Source organism: Mustela erminea, chromosome 9 (assembly GCF_009829155.1).
Source record: "Mustela erminea isolate mMusErm1 chromosome 9, mMusErm1.Pri, whole genome shotgun sequence".
NCBI classification, from domain to species: domain Eukaryota; kingdom Metazoa; phylum Chordata; class Mammalia; order Carnivora; family Mustelidae; genus Mustela; species Mustela erminea.
Genome location: NC_045622.1, coordinates 106,469,347 through 106,488,361, shown reverse-complemented (window position 1 = coordinate 106,488,361; position 19,015 = coordinate 106,469,347). Strand labels below are relative to the sequence as shown.

The following is a 19,015-nucleotide window of genomic DNA, read 5'->3' as shown; positions in this document are numbered from 1 at the left end:
AGCTGTGAAATGTAAAGGAATGAGAACTTTCTGGTTTTGAAAATCCCTGGCTTCTCTCTAGATGGCAAATGATGGTAAAATTAAGAGACCGTTTCTGGGAAAAGAGCCAGTCCAGAGAAATAGCCAGAAAATGTGGGCTAAAGATGAAGCTGAGGAAGGGACTGTAAAATCTGTCATTGAGTATCAGAAAATGTAAGGGGTCAGTCGCTTTGGAGGACCGTTCACTTAATAAGGCTTCTAAGCAAGCTTAGAGGGGTCACTCCTCCGTAGTCTTAGCAGCATCCCAAAGTGGAGAAGGGTTTATCTCGAAGAGATTTGTCTGATGGAGCCAATCCCAGTAAGATTCACAGGACATCCATAAAGGCTTTAGGAGAACTGTATTGGTAAAACCACTGCTCCCTTGAGCTGATAGAGGCAAAGACAGTTCAAAATTAAAAAATGTCTTTGGGCTTCCAAACCTCTACAGGCAGGAAGAAGGCTGAGAAAATCGATCAACTGTAACATAAGCTGCCTTTCATGGAAAAGGAAATATGGCTCTGAAGGCAAAACCAAGATTCCATGGGGCAGAGCCAAGAGCCATGGAGAATTATTCCTAGCCATTAAGTCCCAAGGAAAGAACTCCCAACATTGAAGATTCTGATATATTTCACTATTGCTATTGGCCAGGGACTTCCCTGTGCCTCCTTTTTTTGAATGGGGAGTGTCTCTGATGGTTAAGCCTCTCACAATATTGTACGCTGTGTGGGCGGGTGGGTGAGAAGAACAGATAACTGTCTTTTCAGTTCATGCATCTTCAGACCACGGGGAACTGTACCCAGAGAGAAATACTTGGGGAATCTCACCCAGGAAATGTCATAGGTTCCTGATTTAGATAATGACATTCTAAATTATGAGCTATGATATGAGACTTTAGGGGACCCTAGAGGAGGTAAGAATATTTCCATGTAGGAGGGACATGACTGACTAGGGACCAGAGGGCAGGTTATGGTAAACGGCCCCATGGGATCCCCTCTCTCGGTGTTCACATTTCCTCCCATGGTGCACAGGAAGTCCTGTGTAACCAATAGGCTATTGTAGAAATGATGGTATATGACTTCTACTACTAGGTCATTAGAGGCCTTGTGGCTTCTGCCTTGCTCCCTCTTGCATCGCTCACTCTGGAGGAATCTAGCCACCATGTAAGGACATGCAAGCAGCCCTCTGGGTGAGTTTACATGGTGGGGAACTGAGGCCACCTACCAAAGTCAGCCCTAGTTCCCCAGCGACGTTAGTGACCCATCCTGGGAGCAGAGCCTCTAGCCAGTCAAGCCTACAGAGGACCTCAGCCCTCGCCAACAGCTTGGCTACAACATAATGAGAAACTTCATATCTAAACCATTCAGGGAAGTCACTCCTGAATTCTTGAGCCACAGAAACTACGTGAGATAATAAATGTTTATTGTTGCATGGAGCCCCTAACTTTGCGAGCAATTTGTAATGCAGCAGTAGATAACAAATACGAATAGGCATCCATGCTTTGCTTAAATCCTTCTGGGATCAGAGAATCATTTATTCATTCATTCAGTGGTTATTGAGCATCTCCTCTGTGCCCCCAGCCCTCCATGTGGGAGCACCCCATCTCCCCACCCCCACAAGTGACGGACGTGGTCATGTGACTTGCTTTGACCAATGATGGTTGAGCAGAAGTGATTACACGTCACTCTAAGTAGAGGTTTCAGAGGCTTTACATGGTTCTACCACCACACTATCCCCCCCAACCCCTGCCCCCCACCCAATACAGCACTTTCCTAGCTGATGCTTCAGCCTAACCCTGGAGTAAAGAGGATGTGGAGCACAGAACCGCAGCAACTGGTACCATTATCATGAATATACCTTTGTTATTACAACCACTAAGTTTTGGTGGTTGTTATGCGGTAGAACCCAGCAACAGCTGACTGATACAGTCCTCCTATGCCAGTGCCTCATGGGATGCTATATTCTGGGATCTCTTCATCTTGGCTGTCCTCCTCAGAATGCTTCCTGGCTCATCACTACTCCTCCCAGGGCTCAGCATGGTAGAGTCTGAGCAGTCCAGAGAATAGTGAGCCTTGTCCCTCTCAGAATCGGTGTCACACAATCACTCCACAGCTGCCCGAAACATGGGAGACCTTGCTGTCTGGCAACCTCACAGTCTGGAGCACAGAAACCTCCCACATAGCTACAGAAGAATGTCTCTGGGGACCAAAAAGACGTCATGAGTCCACATTCTGAGGCTTGAGGTCCTGACCCCTAGGACAGGCTTCTAACTTCCTCAGAGCCTAATTAAACTTCTTAACCTAAGCCTAACGAGTTTGGTGATATGGTGACCAAGCCCACAGCAGATTCAAAGGTGCAAACTTGAGGTAAATTGACATGTTAGGCAATGGGGTGGGATCCAGGAAAGAAACGGGAGGATGGATGCCCCTGACCCAATTCACAACTACTCTGCAGGATTGGTATTAAGATGCCCATTTTACAGGAGAGCAAACTGAGGCTCAGATAGGTTAATAAATTGCCAAGTCACAAGCTTGTTGTCAGAATTCAAGCAGGCATAAGTGGGTACTCCATAACAGTAGTTCCTGGTGCTGATTTTGACCTGAGGAGGGGCAGAAAATACCCCCAAGTGTTCCCTCATCCCATTCCCTTCAGGGAGGTACAGTGGATTCACAGGCCTCCTCAGAAGAGGTGATGCAAGGCTGAGCACCACAGGTGGGCACAAAGCCCAGAGGAGGAGCCTGGGGTCAGGCAGCATGCTCTCTTAGGAGACTCTGGCTAAGACCAGAACCACCCCAGAGTTTTGGAAGACCTGATGAACTCCTTCCTAGGGTTTTTAAATTTGTTTTTTATTTTATTGTGGTAAAATATACCTAACATAAAATTCACCATTTTAGCTACATTGAAGTGTACATTTCCACGGCATGAAGTATGTTCCCATCCCCACCACCCATCTCCAGAACTTTTTCATCTTCCCAAATGGAAACTTCGTACCCATGAAACGGTATCCCCCCCTCTCCCTCCCCCAGCCCCTGGTGACCACCATTCCACATTCTGTCTTCCTTGACTTCTCTGGGGACCCCCTGTATGTGGAATTATATAGATTTGTCTTATCGTGATGGGCTATTTCACTTAGGAAAATACCTTCAAGCTTCATCCGCATTATAGCAGGTATCAGAATCTCCTTCTTTTGAAAACTGAAATTAATATTCCTTTGGATGTATATGCCGCATTTTGTTTATCTGCTGATGGACACTTGGGCTGTTCTTACGTTTCGGCTGCTGTGAATAGCCAAACATGGGTGTACACGTATCTCTTCGAGACACCTGCTTTCAGTTCTTTTGGGTCTATAAACGGAAGTGGAATTCCAAGCCTATACGGTAATTCTATGTTTAGTTTTTTGAGGAGCTATAAAACCATTTTCCACAGCGGCGGCACCATTTCACATCCCCACCAGCAGTGCACAAGGGGTCCAGTTTCTCCATGTCCTCGCCAACAGGTATTATTATTTTTTTAATAACAGACATCCTAATGAGTATGAACTCATATCTAATTGTGGTTTTGTTTTACATTTTCCTAATGATCAGTGACATTGGGCATCTTCTCATGCGCCCAATAGCTATTTGTAAATCTTCCTCAGAGAAATGTCTGGTCAAGTTCATGCTCACACGGTGAGGATGAAACTACCCGGCAATGTGCACACGTGGTCATCTCAGTGGCGCAGAATGGAGTGATTCAGTTGTTATTGACATGTTATTGACACGAAACCCCTAAATTTAAGAATTCTTGTAAAGCACTCATGAATCTTGACAATATGTCTGAGGACTCCAGGGAGTCACGAACACCAAATCAGAAACCCTGAGCTTTGCAATGCCATGGATGGAGCTAGAGAGCAGTACGCGGAGTGAAGTAAGTCGGTCAGAGAAAAACAAATGCGGTATGACCTCATTCATGTGCGGAATTTAAGAAACGAAACAAACAAGCCAAGGGAGTGGGAAGAGAGAGGGAGAAAGACAAGACAAGAAACAGACTCTTAGGGGTGCCTGAGTGGCTCAGTGCATTAAAGCCTCTGCCTTCGGCTCAGGTCCTGGTCTCAGAGTCCTGGGATCAAGCCCTGCATCCAGCTCTCTGCTCAGCAGGGAGCCTGCTTCTTCCTCTGCCTGCCCTCCACCCGCTTGTGTTTGTGCTCTGTCTGTCTCTCTGTCTCTCTCTCTCTCTCTGTCAAATAAATAAAATAAAAAGAAAGAAATAGACTTAACTCCAGAGAACAAACTGACAGTTACAGTGAGGGGGGGCGGGGCAGGTGCAACAGGAGATGAGGCCTGAGGAAGACCCTTGTGGTGATGAGCCCCTGGTGACGTATAGACCAGGTGAATTACTATACGGCACACCCAAAACTAATACAACACTGTGTGTTAGCGCTACTGTAAGTAAAATAAAAACTAAAAAAAGAAAGAAAGGAAGTCTGAGTTTGGCAGCCATAGCACAAAAGCCGAGACTAGACTATATGGGTTAACGGGGCTTTAACAAGGAGTTAAAATGCTCGGTCTGTAAATGTGAACAATGGGCTTCGCGGGGGCAAGGCCACATGCGTGCAGACGATGCTTGCTTAAGGCACGTGTGTCTTTTACAGCTCTGGATCCCTCGGCCAACCTCAAGCAGGCCTCACACACCCCCCCCACCCCACCCTCACCACCCCCAGGGAATACCCTCCCCTCCGCCCAGCCCCTCTCCCCAGCTACAGCGTCACACACACCCCTTCCTCCTCCCTCTCGGCCGCTGTCCTCTCTGCCTTTGGCTCTGAGAACTTCCTCGCCACCACCCCCAGCACACCTGCCCTGCTCCTTCTTTCCTGATCCCAGAGGCTCTGTCCTGGTTGCTTCCAGAGCCACCCCTCCAGGCCACAGAGAGCAGAGCCTCTCAGGGTCAAGGACACATGTCCTTCCAGTAAATCTCCCCTCCTCCTGCATCTGAGCTCAGACATTCCCATCAGCTCTACATTCTCCTACCTGGGACTTCAGAAACTCACTCTTGGATCTCTCTCCCCCTTCAAATGCGGTCTTATTTCTCTCTTTCCCTTTGGAGCAAAACCCATCGCAGCCCCCTAGGTAGGGTGGCCTCCACCCTCTCCGCTTTCATTCCCATTGGCTCAGAAACCCTCGCCAGGCAGGCTTGCAAGCGAAACTGCTCTCGTCCAAGGTCGCCTGGATCCCAGAGGCACGTTAGCAAGTCCACTGTCAATGCCTCACAGCCAACTGCCAGGTCCATGGCTGTACCTGGCGAAGGGGACCAAAACTGTGTCAGACTGAGTGCCTCTCCCACCACCTACCCCCTCGCATCCATAGACAGCTCCAGCCTCTTGTTGCCCTGGGTGAGCCCAGGGCAACCCAGCACGTGAAAAGATGCTCAAACACCATTACTCATCAGGGAAATGCAGATCAAGACCACGATGAGATACCACTCTACACCCACGTGGGTGGCTGTCATTTAAAAAACAAAAAACAGACAATAACCAGGGTGGGAAAGGTTGTGGAGAAGTTGGATCCTTCTTCCCACATTGCTGCTGGGAACTCAGGATATAGCCACCATGAAAAACCATGTTGGCAATTCCTCAAAAAGTTGAACGTAGAGCTAGCCTAGGACCCAGCAATTCCACTCCTGGGCATACACCCCAAAGAACTGAAGACATGAAAAAAAAATAATAAAAGAACCAAAGACATGTACATGTATGTCCAAAGACCTGTACATGTATGTTCACAGCAACCCTATTTACAAGAGTGGAAACAGTCCCCGTGCATCACCAGATGAACGGATACACCACGTGGTCTGTCCAGCAGAACCCCGAAAAACCAACATTTGGTTCCATTTACATAAAACATCCAGAACAGGTCAATGCACAGACGCAGAAAGTAGGTCAGCCGTTGCTGGGGTCTGAGGGACGGGGGCTTGGTCAGTGAAAGCTTACTGCATACGGGGCTCTCCTTTGGGGTGATGGAAATGTTTCAGACCTAGAGAGATCTGGGTGACAGTTGCCCATCAATGTGAATGTACTAAAGTCCACTGGTTTGTACGCTTTAAAGTGGTTAATTTCACAGTATATGAATTCTACTCTAATACATAAACCCACCAACCTCCACCAGCTCTACCATCAAAATCTGTCACTGACTACCCCTCGCTGCCGCTGCCCTGGTCCTAGCCACAGTCACCTCTATCCAGAGCCTCCTTAAGGGTCTCCAGGCTTCTATCCTTGCCTGGCTAAGCCAAGGCAGATCACATCTGCCTCTGCTCTAAAGCCTCCCATGACCTGCATGGTGTTCAGAGTCAAAGTCAAAGTCCTTGCCAGGACCCACCTGGCCAGGGTAGCATCCTGCTCCTTTCCTGCCTCAACCCTGCTACTCCTCAGCCACAGCTTGCCTCTGCCCCCACCCCAGGCCCCAGCCGGCCAGTTGCCTCCCTACCCAGCTCTCCGCTCTCCTGGCCTGGAAAGCTCCTCCTGCTACCCGCCCCACTCACCCCTCCCTTCCCTCAGGTCTTCAGGCTCTCCTTGGTAGTCCCTTCCTAAAAATCTCAGCCCTCGCCCAGCACCCCAGACCACCTTCCCCAATGTCGTTTTACCTCTGTCACTCACTGGGGTTCACCTACTAGACAGTCCATCTCTTTACTTTCCTCCAGTGAAATTAAAGCTCCACGAGGGCAGGATTTTCCCCTTTTCCATTCCCTGCTAGACTCTCAACACGAGGGACCATGCTCGGCACAGAGGACACAATAAATATTTGTCAGATGAATGGCTGGATTGGCATGGAGTGGCGCGTACGGGGTGGTGCTCAGAAGCAAAGAACTCAGACACACAGAACATTCCACGCCAGTCCCGTTCGCTTCCAGCGTCCGCCTAGAAGGAAGGAGACGTTCTCACAGCCGTCAGAGGCAGAGCCTGAGCAAGGAGGTAGGTGAGGGCCTCCATGAGGGGGGAAGCCCCTCGGAGGGGAGGGACACCTCGCTTGCCTCACCCCAGCCCCACCCCTATGGGATCAAAGCTCCCTTTTGACCAGTCCCCAGCGTGCCAGGCCTGTGAACCAAGCTCAGATGACAATCTTGCCTCAGAACCACAGCATGAGTCCCTGTAAAAGACGTCTTTGGGGAGACATACACCAAGGCAGCAGCTGGAGAAGGCTCAGCTGGTCCCCTTCTCTCGCGGGAGCCTGCAGAGGTCAGGGCGTGAGTGGAGCCCAGACAGCTAACCGTGACCCGCACCAGTCTGAGGACAGGCACAACGGATTTCTTCCATCAAACCCCATGGTCAGAGAACGGCGTGTCTGGCGCCAGCCCACCTCACTCTGGATGGGATTTGAGTGGCTTAATAAGGATAGTAAAAACACAAGGGGCGCCTGGTTGGCTCAGTGGGTTAAAGCCTCAGCCTTTGGCTCAGGTCATGATCTCAGGGTCCGGGGATCGATCCCCGCATCGGGTTCTCTGCTTATCGGGGAGCCTGCTTCCTCCTCTCTCTCTCTCTGCCTGCCTCTCTGCCTCCTTATGATCTCTGTCTGTCAAGTAAATAAATAATATCTTAGGGCGCCTGGGTGGCTCAGTGGGTTAAGCCGCTGCCTTCGGCTCAGGTCATGATCTCAGAGTCCTGGGATCGAGTCCCACATCGGGCTCCCTGCTCAGCAGAGAGCCTGCTTCCCTCTCTCTCTCTCTGCCTGCCTCTCCATCTACTTGTGATTTCCCTCTGTCAAATAAATAAATAAAATCTTTAAAAAAAAAAAAAATAATAATATCTTAAAAAAAACACACACACAACAAGAGGACATTAGTTGCACAAGGGTGGGAACAAAAAGATAAATGGGAACTGCACGGAATGATTGAGAGAAGGGGGGAGGCTGTGAGGGCAGAGAGAGGGATATCAAACCAGCCCAGAAGGGGGGAAGGCTTCCCAGAGGATGTGACCAATGACCTACTGGGTCTTACCAATGAGCAGATGAAAAGGAACGGAAGGCTGTGTCAGGGGTCTGCAGGGCTCCCCTTGGGTTCGATGATTTGACGAAAGGACTCAGAGGATTCAGAAAAGCTGCCGTACTCACAACCATGGCAGATTCCAGAAAAAAAAGATACAGATTAAAATCAGCAAAGGGAAAGGTGCAGCAGGTGGGGTTCAAGGTGAGACCCGGCGGTCTCCAGCTGTCCTCTCGCCCTGGAGTCCTGTGGACGATGTTTGCTCTCTCAGGGATAACACGCATGGCCCCCGAGCCTGGGGGCCCAGGGTTGTACCGGGAGTCAGGCTTGAAGGCCTGGGGCGCTCGCATGACTGATCTTAACTGCTCTGTCTCTAGCCTCCCCAGAGGCTCAGACAGGCTGAAGCAGAGGCTAGAGGCCCAGGTGAACAGAAACAGGCATTCGCCGTAAGTCCCACTTCGAGAGCACACCAGACTCCGGGGTCACCAAGACTCCCTATCGGGCAGGATATTTCGAGGGCCCAGAGGTTAGCTCCCAGGAGCCGGCCAAGGCCTCTGCAGGACTGGAGCAGCCTGGCTAACCCTCTCCTACTGAGTCCACCCCAGACCGCACAGGTCCCCCCAATGTGAGGCTAAATCACGTGTCATTGGTTACCCTTGGAAATCCTTCTGGAAGATGCTATTTTGGAGCTCTCTTCCCAGGGAGTCCAGAACAGCCAGCTTCTGTCCAGGGTTGTAGTGGGTTTACACTGAAGCCACACTGTGCGGAAATGCGGGTCTGCAGCCCTAGACTGGCTCTCAGCAGCTGCGTCCCCAGGGAGTGTGGAGGGTGCGGCGGGGGGACCCTTCCTTCCCACCCAGGGCTCTTACTCCATGCCAGGCACACTTTGCCTTACACCTATTAGCCTGTTGGCTTCTCACACTACGCCTCAGAGCATTGGATAAGGTACTACCTGCATTTACAGAAGGGGAAACTGAGTCACGGAGCACGTCCATCGTACCCCAGATCACGCGGCTGGCTGTGGAAGGGGCAGTGGCTTTAACCTGGGCTGTCCAGCTTCGAGGTCTGCCTCCTACCACTGCCCTCCACTGCCTCTCACAAGGCAGACTAATGGAACCCATCTAAGCCCCAAAGCCAAGCAGGCTGCGTCAGAGCCACTCCCGCAGGATTCAGTTGCCAGCTACCCGCGGTGCATACTCACTATACTAAAGGGGAAAGGGAACGGGCTCAGAAACAGATCTTACAGCCAGACCAGGACGGTGACAGAGAGACAGGAAGATAAAGAAATGCTACCCCAGCTGATTGGAGAAAGGGGTGTCCTCAGGAGAAAAGTAAAGACCCCTACAAACGGCGTCAGTACTTTTCAGCCTCTGGAGGGCTCTGATAGGTGGGACAAGAAGAGGCGAGGCTCGTAGTGTCCCCGGATATGGGAGGGGACTTAGAGATTAGAAACAGACGAGGGCAAACTCCAAAGACAATGGGAGTGGCCTGCCCTGCTGCCTGGGGGCGGGGGGGCAGAGTTTCTCTCTTCTGGAAGCCGCTGTGAGGGATCCTCCCCCCACGAGGAGCTGGAGGACCCACGGAGGGCTGACGGGTCTCAGAGGAAGCCAGGAAAATGGACACAGAAGGACGGGACTGGGCTCCTGAGGGTTGTTTGTGGGTTTCACGGTGACCCCGTCACCGCAGGCGAGGGGAAGGGTATGGCCTGAGCCCCAGGGCAATGCCCTTGGAGGTGGGGTCCGGAGGCTGGCAGGACCTCAGTGGGTGGATTCACCCCTGGCTCCCACGTTGGGCCGAGTCTGGTGAGGGCTTGTTGGGACAGCAGACCCTGGTGAATGCAGATGGCTCTCCATGGGGACCCCACGAGGCACAGTCTACAGGATCCTGAGTCTGTAACCAGCAGGGTTGCAGCAGGAGACAGAAACCACATGTTACTTTAGCAGGGGACATGTCATATACAGACGTATGAGCTAAGCATTGAAGAACTGGAAAGGCAGAAAGAACTCTAAGGTGTCAGGGAGTCCACGGTTTGGGGAACACACCCAGCCCTCAGCAAAGGGACAATACGAGACTGGAACAATTCAACCCAGAAGCTGGGCAGAGGGTTCCAGTGGGGCCTGGAAAGCAAACCTCGGAGGAACAGCCACCGCAGCTGGTGCTGGTGACACCCAGGGGGCCCAGGAGCTGCCGCCAGGATAATAGGGTTTTGTGGGCGTGATGCTCCCAGGGGCGGGAAGAGACAAGACCCCTCATGTTCCTCCAGCCTCGAAGTCGCTCCCTCTCACACCCCCTATTGTCAGACCCGGGCAGGCAGACGGGGAACAAAGCAGAAATAGCCCACCTCCAGCATCACAACGTAAGAGAATTTGTGAGAACAGATTGGAAGCTGAAAGACAATAATTGGATAATGGTCCATTCTTCCCCTACTCGGCCACTGTCCACACCCTCTACAAAGGTTTGAATTTCTGCACAACAACAAAAAGCTCGGTTAACCTAACAAGGTGAAGGGCACCTGGGTGGCTCAGTGGGTTAAGCCTCTGCCTTCGGCTCAGGTCATAATCTCAGGGTCCTAGAATCAGGCTCAGGGTCCTACATCAGGCTCTCTGCTCAGCAGGGAGCCTGCTTCCCCCCTCCCCACCCCCGCCTGCCTCTCTGCCTACTTGTGATTTCTGTCAAAAAAATAAAATCTTTAAAAAATAATAATAACAAAGTGAAACCATCCTCCATACACAGACTCTCACCTTCTCCCCAAAAGCAGCAGAAGCAAAGTCCTAAAGGTCATGGATGGCATCCATCCTGGGAGGCAAGCAGCCCACCCACCTCCGGGACATGGGAGCCATCCCCAAATTCAGTTACCGTCCCATCCGAAACTTGCGCTGCCTAGGTAAGTTTCACCTCCAGCTTGCCTCAAATAATAAAATGAAAAGATCAGGGAAAGAGGAAGAGAGAAGACTAAAGAAAATGTGCATTACAGAGCAGGAAGTCCATTTCTCTTGATAACTAGGACCAGTAACTCCAACAATGAGTAACTTCCTTCTTTGCCTGTGGGCTCTGTGGCTGAAAAACGGCGGCGGCGGCGGCAGACTCAATTCAGTAAAAAAAAAAAAAAAAAAAGTGTCCCCTGGAGAAACGGTCCCTCCTTGGGAATCAAAACCTCCAAACCAGCGGCGTCCAAAGCTGCTGGGAAGAGAAGTAGAAAATCTTTGAGTGGGGTATTAGGTGGAAGGAAAGAAGCCAGTCTTGTTCTGCCTCTTGCCTCCTGGACCGCCCCCCCCCCCTCCGTATGTTCTGGTCACGGAGAAGCACACTATGAACAGGTCATGGGTTCAAAACATACACTGTATCCTACACGGAATGCCGTCCCTTCCAAGTGCTGCCTGCCCACGGGCATCCTAAGTAAGCCTTCAGTACATCATTCCACCATTCCGTTCAGCCAGCTGCTTGGGGCTAATAAGGTATTCATTAAGACCAGAAAATTGCAACAAGCAAAGGCCATCACCAAACTTCTTATGCTGTGAAATGAATTCCTTGATCAGAAGCGACGTGGAGCCGTGCCAGTGAATAAGGCCCCGAGAGCCCTCAGATAATGGTTCCTGGTCCCTCACGGGCCGCTGTATTATTAGCATTATCCAACCAGCTCAGCCCTGATGGCAGGAAGAACACTCTGATCGCTTCACCCCCAGATGCCCTCCATCTGGGCCCTCACAACCGCTTTAAACTTGAACTCATTGAGCAAGCACTGGGCTGGCTGGGCGGGCTGGGGAAAGCCAACGACATCCACAGAGAAATTCTTTTCCTTCACGCCCTTGTCACTCTGTTCCCCTGACTCTGAAGAGCCCCCTCCGCAAGGGGGACACCCTTTGGGGAGCATTCCCATCAGAAACGAGCGTCTTGGCGGTGTACGTCCGTTCTGAGAATGCCCACCACTGATGTCTTCACCCACACCTCTTCGTCCCCTCTGCCTCCCGCCTCCCAATCCTGCTCTTTCCAAATCTCTGAGCCTTCAGCTAAAACTTGATTTATAAAATCAGGTTGTGTCCGGATCTGACCTGGGGGCTCTCCTTTGCCAACCACCCCCCGCCCCAGCAAAACCGTGACCAGCTGCCCGTGAACTGTCGATGCCAGGTCTCTCGGCTGTCCAAACAAAGCAGAAAGCTCAGTAGTGTGTTTGAACCTTTGCCCACCAAAGGGTTTCCCTTCACCAGTGACCTCGCAGGCAGCCCTGGAAAGGGCCACCAGGCTGAAGTCATCACTTCCATTCAATGCCAGGAAACTGTGCAGAAGCACCTGTGACCCAAGCGCACGATGTCTTCTCCCCCATCAGGTGTGCTCAGGGCCGGGTGTGCATCAGCGGAGGCTGCCCAGGGGTCAGGGTCAAAGCGACCCGAGCCGCCTGCTCTTGTACCATCTCGGCCCAAGCCCATTCCCACGCGATGACAGATGCTACGTCCACTTCCGAGGATCTGGTAACACCCAATTTCTGATGGGATGCTCTCGAGGACCCGGAGGTGTTCAGTGAGGTAGTCACCTGCGGAGCTGATACCCTCCTTCCCAGGTGCTGGGATGGTGCCTGTGATGGCTTATGGTAGTGGAGTGGCCCCCCCTCAGGACTGACCCTCAACAACTGGCCCCGGGCCCCGGGGTTTGAACCTCCGCTAGAAGACACCTGCAGCCGAGTGGGAGCTGTCCCGAGCTGCCTTGGCATTGGCAGAGCCCTCTGCGGCTGCATTTCCACATCTCCCTCCATCCAGTCCCATGTCCTTCCCTCCTCTGCAGAAGGGATTCCCAGGGGCAGCTGGTCCAAGACACCTCCTGCCCGCAAATCCCCACCCCTGAGTCTGTTTCCGGACCACCTGACCAGAGACCAATGCGATGCACAGGCTGCAAGGTCATTGGCACCCAGGCTTCGGTGTCTACCAGGCTTGCCACCAGCCAGGGGCTGCTTCTCAGAGATGCTCCGCGTAGCACTGGGTCTGTACATGCCCCGGGGAATCACTGGTTGGCTGAGTCTTAAGGCCCAAAGGTGGAGCACCTCGCTGTGCAGTCTGGGCTGGCTGGACCGGATCTGGCTCCCCTCCCCCACTCAAAAACTGGCACCTTCTGGAGGCGGGGGTGGGGGGGTGGGGGAGGGACCTGTGAGGTGCTTACAGGGAGCAGGTACCCCTATTGCTCTTTGCCCGCAGGTCATCATGAGTTTCTAGAAGATACCACATAAAGAAAGAGATGTAGAATAATCTCGCCACAAGAAGCCTATTTAGCTACCGCCTGGCTGGGGTAAAAACAGACTTTCTAGAGAATATCCACTCCTTTCTCCTCCTTGGGCTTCCCCAGTCAACTTCCAAGCCATTGCTGGCCTCCACATTTAATTCCCCGCTGGGAGGGACCGCCTCTGGCAAATTGCTGCCATCGATCGATTAGGCAGGCAGATATGGCTTTCCTGCAAATTAATGAATTGGCTCTCCAGCCCATAAATCACCTCCTGTAACAAGCCTGGCCTGCCTCCAAGAGAATGTCCAGCCCCAGAGCGGGCAGCATCCAGTGCAGTTTCCCAAACCACATTCAGGGAATCCTGGTACTTCACAGGTGTTCAAGGGCATGCGGCAGGAAACCCTGAGTCAGATAGGCTTTGTGCTGCAGGACTTCTCAGAGCCTTTAGAATACGGATGGGCTTTATGACCTTCCAAGAGGCAGCAAAGAAGAGAGCCGACCACAAAATCTTTTTACAAAGCACCTATCATACCTTACAAACACCTTGAGCTCCAAGGAACAGAGTTTACAAAATGCTCATTTAAGGCAGTTCCCTCCTATAGACACGTAATTCCCACCTCCTATGGGGAGCTGCAGGGAGCTAACTAGCCTGTTCCCATCAACCTGGGCTCTCAGCAGTGGCATGGAATTTCTGAGTCCTGGGAGCAAAACTCAGACCTGCGCTGGCTGGCTGTGCGGTGGCTTAGTCTCTTGCCTCCTCCCCAGCGGCCCCTCTCCTTCATTCCTTTGCTACAAGGCACAGAACCCCAGGATCCATGGCCACCCACCAACATCCCTTCTCCTCCCAAGGAAGTCCACCCTCCTGTCCTTCCCCTGCCCCCTGCAGGCCACAGCAAGTCCCTCCGGCAGTGCCCACTGAAGGCGGAAAATGAAGATCCAGTCCCTCCCGTGTCCCAGCACCCTCCCCCAGACCTGCCCCTCCCACCTAACAACGGCGGTGGGGGAGGGGGGACCACAATGGAAGCACAGCCTGGCTCAAGCGGCCAGCTGCCTGCCAGAGCTGTGTCCAGGCCTCTAACCAGCTGGTGCCCGAATCTGGTCCCGCAGCTGGGCCAGAATTCCCGGAAACTCGGCCATCACAGAGCACACTCCCTCTGCCCTCTAGCTCCATACCTGCCCGCACTGGGCTTGCTGTTAACTGACGTAACCCCGCTCGTTGTAGACAACTATCGGGAAGCAAGGGAGTGTGCACCCCACACCTTCCAGGGACTTTGGCCAAGGTTAAGCGTCTGCCTCAGGTTCAGGTCATGATTTCCATGTCCTGGGATGGGGCGGGGAATCTGCTTCTCCCTCTGCCCCTCCCCCCTCTCCTGCTCATGCGCTTTCTCTTGCTCTCGCTCAATAAATAAATCTTTTAAAAAAGAGAGAAAGCAAGAAAATCCAGCATTTTAAGAAGGTGTAAGTGGGAGAGAAGGATGCTCTGTTGTGCGTGTTGAGTGTAATCGCATAGGGAAGACACTTGGCTCCGGGCCAGACACAGAGTTGATGGTTGCCAGTCGGCTGGCACTTTTATTCTATTTAAACAAGTATTTTGGCTAATAAATGAGTCCATCTTCCTTCGATTCTAATAGCCTGGAAGGTGGTATGACCACATTCAAAGAATCTGGATCCTCCGCCATTAACCGTCCATATCACCGCAAATAAGACCTTCCTTCTGATTCCCCATCTGCAAAAGGAAGGTTAAAATCTCTCTAAAAAAAAAAAAATCTCTCTCCACCTAATCCTGAGGACAAGCTACGCTTTACAGGCTGCAGACTCATTGGCCGTTATGCTTCTGATCCTTTCTACGTGTCTCTGATCTTTATTATGGGCACCGATTGGCAAAGGGATATTTCTCTTCTCTTTCTTTCTGTGTTTCTTTCTTTGTTTCTTTCTTTCTTTCCTTTTTTGACAAAGGGATGTTTCTGAGGACGATGTCTTGGGCAGATGGTTGAAGACAGAGCTGTTTAGACAGAAGTGGTTTTTGTTTTAAAAAAAAAAAAAATTGTGTATGCCTTTAAATCCATCTGGCTAAATTGCTGATTCAATAAGCAAATACCGAACAGACAGAAAATTTGGGGTGAGCTCCAGGACAGCAAAGGGGACGGTGAACTTCAAGATTATTTATGGAGCAGTTGCTGAAACCAGGTTTGTGAAGGGGTGAGTCTCCCTGAGGTCAGGAGAAGGCTGTGGCCCTGGGAGCCCAGCAGGATTTATGATGTTAATTGAGTGCATCAGATTCCAACTCCCTGGATAACCAGCTCAGCTTCCTGGGGATACAGATGAGGTCTCTCCAGATCCACAAATTGCCAAGCCTCCCAGCGCCCAGCGGCCGCCCACAGGGCCAGCCCACCTCAGCCCCCTCGGGGTGTTGCACGCATGCTCAGGTAGGAGCCACACCTGCCTTCCGCCCCAGCCTTATTTGCATCCCCGGCTTCTGCTGGCCCGCCCTGGGAAAGCAGCCCCCTACCTCCCAACCCTTATCCCGTCCTCCCCCCCAGTCCCCCCCACACACACCCCAGCATTCAGAGCCGCCCCTGGTGTTCCTAGACTACTGATCCTACAGAGTCAGGATTGAGCTGGGATTGGGACAGAAATGCCAGGCTCTGTGCCCACCCCATAGTTGTGCTGTCCTGTGTCACCCAGGCCCCAAAGGGACACAGCCAGAGGCTCACCACCTCTCAGAGAAACAGCTCACAGGTCTCAGCCGCGGCCCTCTCTCCTGTCCAGCGTTCCTGCCTTCCCTTCCTCTCCCTGGGCACCGCCACTCCAAACACTTCCATCCTCGTCCTCCAGTCCTAAGACGTGAAATTTCCACGCGTGTCCGCCCGTTCCTGCAAAGAGGGCCAGGCCAACTCAAGGTCCCTGGCTTGCAAACAGCAGGCTCCGCCTCCCGGTCTGGATACCCAGCAACAACCTGGGACATCCACACCAAACTCCGCTTTACTCACGAACAGAGGTGGGAAGGAAGCTTCCACTGTGCTCGAAGCCTTTGGTGTCAGTTAAGAACTGCGCCTGACTACAAGTAACAGAGAACCAAAATCACAGAGGCTAGAATAAGATGGAGGTGAAATTCTCCTCTCTGGTAAAGACAAGTCTCGCCCAGAGTGAAGACAGCAGCTCTGTAGCCATCAGTGACCCAGGTTCCTCTATCGTGCTGTCTGCCATGATTAACAGGAGGCTTCCGTCCTTAAGTCACCTCATGATCCCCAAATAGTTACTTCCGCTCCAGCTATCATATCCACAACCCCGGCAGCAGAGAGGAAAAAGGGGCAAAGGTTAAAAGGACCTGCCTCCCTGCTGAGTCAGCCTCCTTTGAAGAGCTTTCCCAGAAACCCTGCCCAGTAACTTTTGCTTTCATATTACTGACCTCTTTCTGAAAGCCAATGAATGTGGGGTTGTAAAAACTCCCTCCACACCCTCAACATCACGGGCCTTTTGTTGCTGTTGTCAAAGGAAGACAGGGGGGTGGCTATAGGGTAAGCAAATACAGCCTCTGATGCACTTTCTTGTGAGCTCAAGAAAGTAAGGGAATATAGCCTTAAACTAATTTCTCACCTGGTTTCTTGGGGGAGGGGGACCAGGGGCACAGATGAGAATGACACAAGTGCCTTAACAATGATTATGGCAGAAAAAAAAAAAAGAAGCGGAGTGTCAGGTGTTCTCAGCCCATTCTACCCCTGAGATATGATACTGTTTTGTGATGTTTGCCTTAACAAGTCCACTATCATATGTCACGGTTAAGTGGTATTTAAAATAGCAGCCAGTTGACTAACGCTCAGCTGGTGGTCCACTGGGACCTCAGGATCTTTGTCTCCCAAGCTGCAGAGTTTGTTCCTCCTCATCCATCTTTTGTTTATGTAGTTTGCTTTTCTCCTTGGAAGAGTTTACTCTGTAACCCTTTCTTTGGTCTTTCTGATCAGGGTCTTCACGTTGTGGTGCTAAACTGTTGATCAGAATGGAGAGCTGAACTGAGATGAGGGACACCGCAATGCCACCTGATGACTGACAGGACTTATTTCCAAAAAGGCCACTGGCAAGTCTGCCTCCCATACAGAAAGCCCAGAGCCGGTATTCCCTGGCTCTGCAAGTTGAGGCGAGCCCGGGACTCTCAGTGCAAAGAAAGCTAACACTTACAGCAGAGGGAAGCAGATAACCCACAGCTGCTGGGGGGAAATGCCTTAAAGGTGGGCGATAAAGTGGTGATTAAGAGCCCAAGGTCTACAGGGGAGAGTTGTGGGGTCCAGGGCTGGCATCCCTGGAAGCCATCATGTGACTTTGGATGACTGCTGTCTAAGAGCCTTACTTCCCTCATCCATAAAATGGAACGACCATGGATAATAATAATAATGTAGAACCTGTTTGTGAAATGAAATCACCCCTAGACAGTGCTTGGCCCAGCACCTGGCTCCTGGCATGGGCCAAGTGCCCAACAGCACTAACAGTTACTAGTCTGATCTAGCGACAACAGTGGTGAGCACAGGGCCTCGTGCATGTGATTGGGTGGATGCGATCGACATCATTACTATTCTAGTTGCTGTTGAGGGAAATGTCCAGAAAGTCTTTCCTCTTTTCATAGGCAACTAGAGATCCTTGTTCTGGATCTGGCTCCCTCTTTTGAGAACCCTCCATTGTGAGCCTCCAAGCCTTAGCCAGGGGAGAAGCAGACTGGGGAGCCCTTGTATAGAGCTCTGAGCTGCAGGGTCGGCTTGGCGCCCTTGACCGCCTCTGGGGGAGAAATGTCTTCGCCCACGCTGACCTATCAGTGCCCACCTGGGTTCCCCGGGCTCAGAGACACCTTCTCCTCCCTCCTGTCTGGCTGTGTCCGGAGATTTCCCAGCAGTCGACCTTGTGACCGGTCTGCAGAGACATCTGTTGGCAAACGGGCCCTGCGGCACCTGTTGGCCCCCGCTGGGCAGGAAAAGAATGTGCAGAGGAGTTGGGTATGGGGGCGGGGGACACAGCAAACCCCCCTACTCCAAAGAATACCCTCCTTCCGGTAAAGCGGCGATGGCCTGAATTTCTGGCAGAAGACGCTGGTTTCTGAGATCTACCATAAAACTGGATCTGGGTCCCTATGGAAAATTCCATGCTACAAAAAGCATGGCCCGATGAGGAAAACTCCAGCTGGAGCATCAGGAGGCCAGGCCTTGCCATTCCGCAGCCCTGCGACTGTCCCTTCCTCTCTGTGTGCCTCAGCCTCCTCCCGCAGGAAAGTTCAGGAAGTTGATGAGATCCTTGGCTCTAAACGCCGAGCATGCAGCACGGAAGTTTGCAACAAGGCAGATTCCGAGCTCCACCCCCCAGAAATTCGGATTCAGCTGGACAGAGACAGCCCAGGGAGTCACCTAGTCCTCCTCCCCAAGGACATTGCACACCGGGCTGCCACTTGGCCAAGGTTTCAGGCGTCCCACAGCCTCACTCAAAGCATGACTGTCTCCCGCACCCCAGGGAAAGCCAGAGGGACGGGGGTCCAAGAAGGGAGCAAAAGAGAGGCGGGGGCTGTGAAGACACTGGCCTGGCGGCTGCACACCACCTCCGCCCCCAGAAACCCACCCGCCCCGGCTGGGTACCACCTGCCCATCAGCTAGCAAATGCAAGGCTGCTGGGACAGGCACCTTATGGAAGTTAACCTTCCATAAATCTGTTTTCCCTGCTGAAAAGTCCTTTTTTTAACCTTTGAGGTTTTCAGAAATCTGAAAGGAATTGCTGTCTGGACTCCATGCCTCTATCAGCAAGGAAGTGAGGGCTTCATTTCTATAAAGATGCGGTGGGAGGCCAGTGCTCACAGTCATGGGAGAGCCAG

At 52.0% G+C, this 19,015-nt stretch overlaps 1 long non-coding RNA gene across 1 annotated transcript in view; it reads right to left on the bottom strand.

Moving 5' to 3' along the window:
* Positions 1-8,103, bottom strand: part of LOC116599698 — a 70,338-nt gene extending 62,235 nt beyond the window's left edge. Inside the window, exon 1 of the long non-coding RNA XR_004289455.1 lies at positions 7,978-8,103. This is a non-coding gene — a long non-coding RNA (uncharacterized LOC116599698). The remainder of the gene's footprint in view (positions 1-7,977) is intronic.
* Positions 8,104-19,015: the final 10,912 nt, after the last annotated feature.